This window comes from Phoenix dactylifera, chromosome 10, assembly GCF_051530095.1.
Source record: "Phoenix dactylifera cultivar Ajwa chromosome 10, Ajwa_hap1_PhDact_Kaust_v1.1, whole genome shotgun sequence".
Classification (NCBI taxonomy): Eukaryota; Viridiplantae; Streptophyta; class Magnoliopsida; order Arecales; family Arecaceae; genus Phoenix; species Phoenix dactylifera.
In genome coordinates this window covers 7,941,209-7,946,648 of record NC_143199.1, presented here as the reverse complement: position 1 = coordinate 7,946,648, position 5,440 = coordinate 7,941,209, and positions in this window count along the sequence as shown.

The following is a 5,440-nucleotide window of genomic DNA, read 5'->3' as shown; positions in this document are numbered from 1 at the left end:
ACGACCCGGGAGCTTCATTCGCGCCTGGAGGAGGCTGAGGCTGCTTGCATCGCTGCCGAGGCGAAGCACAAGGAGGCCCAGGCTGATCTGCTGAGGGTCTCCTCCGAGACGGGTGACCGGATTGTGGCGAAGGTCTTGGAGGCAAAAGCTCAGATTATGGAGCGAGCAGAGGCGGCGCTGGCCGAGAAGAGTGCGGAGATCGGGCGTCAGGCGGTACAGGCTTATCGTCAGTCCGCCGAGTTCACCCGTGACATGTCGGGGGTGGTACAGGCCTATCGTCAGTCTGACGAGTTCGTCCGTGACATGTCGGACGCGGGGTCCGACTCCTTTGTCTTAGGCTTCGAGGAAGGCCTGGCAAGGGTGTCGGCTAAGTACCCCGAAATTGACCTGAGTGGGATCTCCCTTCTCGACTCCCCTCCGGCGCCATTGCCTGCTGATTCTCCAACCGTCTCCCTACCCCTTGCAGGCGTGCCGGGCGTTCCCGACCCGGGGGTTCCTCCAAGCTGACCCTCTGTACTTTTCTTTGTGTGTTGGCGTTTTGCCAAGTTGTATGGGTCTCGGCCCTGAAACAATGAAAGTTAATGCAAATAGAGTTTCTTCATTTCACTTTCGTCCTTCTTCTTTTTAACTCTTGGTAGCGTCTCGCTGACTCCCGACTCTTGAAATTCTTCTGGCGCTAGGCCAGGTATCTGAGGGTTAGGCCTCAGGGAATTCTTCCGGCGCTAAGCCAGGCATCCGAGGGTTAGGCCTCAGGAACTTCTTCCGGCGCTAAGCTAGGCATCCGAGGGTTAGGCCTCAGGAACTTCTTCCGGCGCTAAGCCAGGCATCCGAGGGTTAGGCCTCAGGAAATTCTTCTGGCGCTAGGCCAGGCATCCGAGGGTTAGGCCTCAGGAACTTCTTCCGGCGCTAGGCCAGGCATCCGAGGGTTAGGCCTCAGGAACTTCTTCCGGCGCTAAGCCAGGCATCCGAGGGTTAGGCCTCAGGAAATTCTTCTGGCGCTAGGCCAGGCATCCGAGGGTTAGGCCTCAGGGAATTCTTCCGGCGCTAGGCCAGGCATCCGAGGGTTAGGCCTCAGGAACTTCTTCCGGCGCTAAGCCAGGCATCCGAGGGTTAGGCCTCAGGAACTTCTTCCGGCGCTAAGCCAGGCATCCGAGGGTTAGGCCTCAGGAACTTCTTCCGGCGCTAGGCCAGGCATCCGAGGGTTAGGCCTCAGGAACTTCTTCCGGCGCTAGGCCAGGCATCCGAGGGTTAGGCCTCAGGAACTTCTTCCGGCGCTAAGCCAGGCATCCGAGGGTTAGGCCTCAGGAAATTCTTCTGGCGCTAGGCCAGGCATCCGATGGTTAGGCCTCAGGGAATTCTTCCGGCGCTAGGCCAGGCATCCGAGGGTTAGGCCTCAGGAACTTCTTCCGGCGCTAAGCCAGGCATCCGAGGGTTAGGCCTCAGGAACTTCTTCCGGCGCTAAGCCAGGCATCCGAGGGTTAGGCCTCAGAAAATTCCGCTCGTTGGTCGGCCAAGGCTGGCACAAGCCGAGGCGACCGGTCGGGGCTTCAGGCTAGTCTGCTCCCGGGATGATCATCGGGTTAGCCTGGCATCCGAGGGCCAAGCCTCGGGAGATTCCGCTCGTTGGTCGGCCAAGGCTGGCGCAAGCCGAGGCGACCGGTCGGGGCTTCAGGCTAGTCTGCTCCCGGGATGATCATCGGGTTAGCCTGGCATCCGAGGGCCGAGCCTCGGGAGATTCCGCTCGTTGGTCGGCCAAGGCTGGCGCAAGCCGAGGCGACCGGTCGGGGCTTCAGGCTAGTCTGCTCCCGGGATGATCATCGGGTTAGCCTGGCATCTGAGGGTTGTCAGGCCTCAGAAAATTTCGCTCGTTGGTCGGCCAAGGCTGGCGCAAGCCGAGGCGACCGGTCGGAGCTTCAGGCTAGTCTGCTCCCGGGATGATCATCGGGTTAGCCTGGCATCCGAGGGCCGAGCCTCGGGAAATTCCGCTCGTTGGTCGGCCAAGGCTGGCGCAAGCCGAGGCGACCGGTCGGGGCTTCAGGCTAGTCTGCTCCCGGGATGATCATCGGGTTAGCCTGGCATCCGAGGGCCGAGCCTCGGAAGATTCCGCTCGTTGGTCGGCCAAGGCTGGCGCAAGCCGAGGCGACCGGTCGGGGCTTCAGGCTAGTCTGCTCCCGGGATGATCATCGGGTTAGCCTGGCATCCGAGGGCCGAGCCTCGGGAAATTCTGCTCGTTGGTCGGCCAAGGCTGGCGCAAGCCGAGGCGACCGGTCGGGGCTTCAGGCTAGTCTGCTCCCGGGATGATCATCGGGTTAGCCTGGCATCCGAGGGCCGAGCCTCGAGAAATTCCGCTCGTTGGTCGGCCAAGGCTGGCGCAAGCCGAGGCGACCGGTCGGGGCTTCAGGCTAGTCTGCTCCCGGGATGATCATCGGGTTAGCCTGGCATCCGAGGGCCGAGCCTCGGGAAATTCCGCTCGCTGGTCGTGCGCCTGTCGCTTGCCGCCCGACGGGATTTCTCCGTGGCCAGCTGCGATCGTGTTTCTCCTCCTCTCCAAGCGTCGCCTGGGGAACACCAGATGGGCATTAAATGCTAATTGAGGGGTTACCTGGAAAATCGGATCGCCAGTTGCTGCTTGCGAGGAGTGTCAGTTAAGCGGCCGCGATACGCGCATTCTTCGAGGCGGATGCGGCCTGGGCGCGAGCGGAGATACGTGGACCTAGGGGTACAGGCCACCCGGAGTGTCCTGCACAAAGAATGCGATTAAGGAGAATAACGCTTAGGAAATCGCGGGAAGATACGCCTCGAGAGCCGGATCGGCTCCGGATTCAATGCGCCCGCATTTATTGGAGCCACCCGCATCGGAACGACCGGGGGGCCGCAGTTTGGCTATAAATATAGGTGCAGGTGCGATGGAGCCTGCCAAGCCGGAGCTGTTCAGGTTGCCATGGATCGTGGGCCTCCTCTCCGGCGCATGGTTGAGAGACCCCTACCGAAGGAACGGGAGGCGCGCCCTTCGCGACTTTCGCCAACTAGCCGTTTCATCTGGGATCAACAAGGAGGTTCTCCCCGGCGGAACTCCGCTCTAGGCGTTTCATCCGGGATCACGTCTCCCCTCCTTGAAGTTCAGCCTCCCGATTGAGCTCCGCGCCAGACGCTTGATCCGGGACCGCGCCTCCATATGCTCTTCTCCCTTGTATTCCTTCTCTCCCCTAACACTGGGGAGGACCGGAATATCCCTTGGAGGTGGCGTTCCCCTGGAGGCAGCGGGAGCTTCTTCTGCGGCGGCTCCTCGTCTTTTTCGTGAGGCGTGGATGGCGCCTCTGGGTAGGAGCAGTGTGGACTTCTCCTTCGTCCACTTCTTCTTCATCCGCGCCGGCTCTTCGTCTTTTTCGTGAGACGTCGATGGCGCCTCCGGTTGGAAGCACCCACTTCCGGTGGGATTGCAGCCGCTTCGGATGGAGGTTTCGGGATCCCAGATCTTCAGTTCCTCGGAGTCTCCACCTCTTCTTTACTTTCTTTACACCCTAATTCCCCTCTGGGAATTCCTTGTAATTACACGAGCACGCCATTGTAACCAGAAATTATTGAAATGAAAAGTGTTATACATTTTTGAACTGTCTTTCTGGCATTGTCGTTCTACTGGTAATACATCCGCAGGTTAGCGGAATTCCAGCTCCTTGAAATTTCTCGACCATCTAGGGCCTCCAACTGGTAGGAGCCAGGTCGGTTTACCCAGCGAACCCTATACGGGCCTTCCCAATTTGGCGCTAGCTTCCCACCTTCCGCAGGTTGAGATGCTTTAGCTCGCCTTAGCACCAGATCTCCGATTCTGAAAAGCTTCGGTCGGACCTTGGAGTTGTAATATCGGGCCACCCTCCGCTGATACATCGCCATCCGAACCTGCGCCATTTCCCTCGCTTCTTCCAAGAGATCCAGGTTCCCTCGGAGTTGCTCCGAATTGGCCTCGGGTCGGTGCGCGGCCACCCGAGGTGAGGGGAGTCCGAGCTCCACGGGGACAACGGCTTCCGTGCCATAGGTTAGGCTGAAAGGCGTCTCCCCGGTAGGGGTCCGATGCGTGGTCCGATACGCCCAAAGGACATTCTCGAGTTCTTCGACCCAAGCTTGCCCCGTCCGACTGATTCGCGCTTTGATTCCTTGGAGGATTGTCCGATTTGTGACCTCGGCCTCGCCGTTGGTTTGGGGATGCGACACAGATGTGAACCGATGCTCGATCCCGAACTCCTCGCAGAAGTCACGGAAATGCTTGTTGTCGAACTGTCGACCATTATCCGAGATGAGGACCCGAGGTACCCCAAATCGGACAATGATGTTCTTCTTCACGAACTTCCGAACTTGCGCCTCCGTGATAGTGGCCAGCGGCTCTGCCTCCACCCACTTGGTGAAGTAGTCGATTGCAACAATCAAAAATTTCCGCTGAGCTGAAGCGACGGGGAATGATCCGAGGATATCCATTCCCCACTAGACGAAGGGCCAAGGTGCAGTGATTGGTGCCAAGGGGACAGAAGGGACTCTCTGGACGTTGGCGTGGCGCTGGCAGGCGTCGCATTTCCGTACATGATCCTTTGAGTCCTCCAACAAGGTAGGCCAATAATAGCCTTGCCTCATGATCTTGTGCGCCAAGGACCTAGCCCCCAAGTGTGATCCGCAAACGCCTTCGTGGACTTCGCTGAGGACGTAGGCCGCTTCCGAGGGGCGGAGGCACTTTAAGAGGGGGGCGGTGAACGAGGTCCGATACAGCCTCCCTTCATAGAGTACGTAGTGGGCGGACTTCATAACAAGTCGCCGAGCTTGATCTTCGTCTTCAGGGAGGATCCCTTCGGCGAGGTAGGCGACAAGCGGGTCCATCCAAGACGGCTCCGGATCAATCGCCATCACCGCTCCAGCCTCGCCGATGCTCGGGGCATCCAGGGTCTCCAGGTAGATCGCCCTCGACAAGTTGTGCGCGTCTGCGCCCACTAAGCGGGACAACCTGTCGGCCCTGGCATTTTCACTTCTTGGGACCTGCTGGATGTCGACACTGCCGAGGTCGGGAATGAGTGCTTGCACCTTCCGGACGTAATTCTGCATGGTCGGGTTCCGGGCCTCGAACTCCCCACGGACCTGCCCGACCACCAGCTGGGAGTCGGTGAAGACCTTCAGGCGCCGGATGCCGAGCTCCTTGGTGAGTTTGAGTCCCGTGACTAGGGCCTCGTACTCCGCCTCGTTGTTGGTCACTGGAAATCCGAACCTCAAGGCATACTCGGCTATCACTCCATCAGGACTGGTAAGGACCAGCCCGACCCCTCCACCTTCGGGGTTCGACGACCCATCGATGTGAAGCGTCCAAATCGGGAGGTCGAGGCTGGGTGTTTTCGGCGACCTAGGTTCCGCCTCCTGCACCGTGCACTCAGCGAGGAAATCCGCGAGCACCTGGGCCTTGATG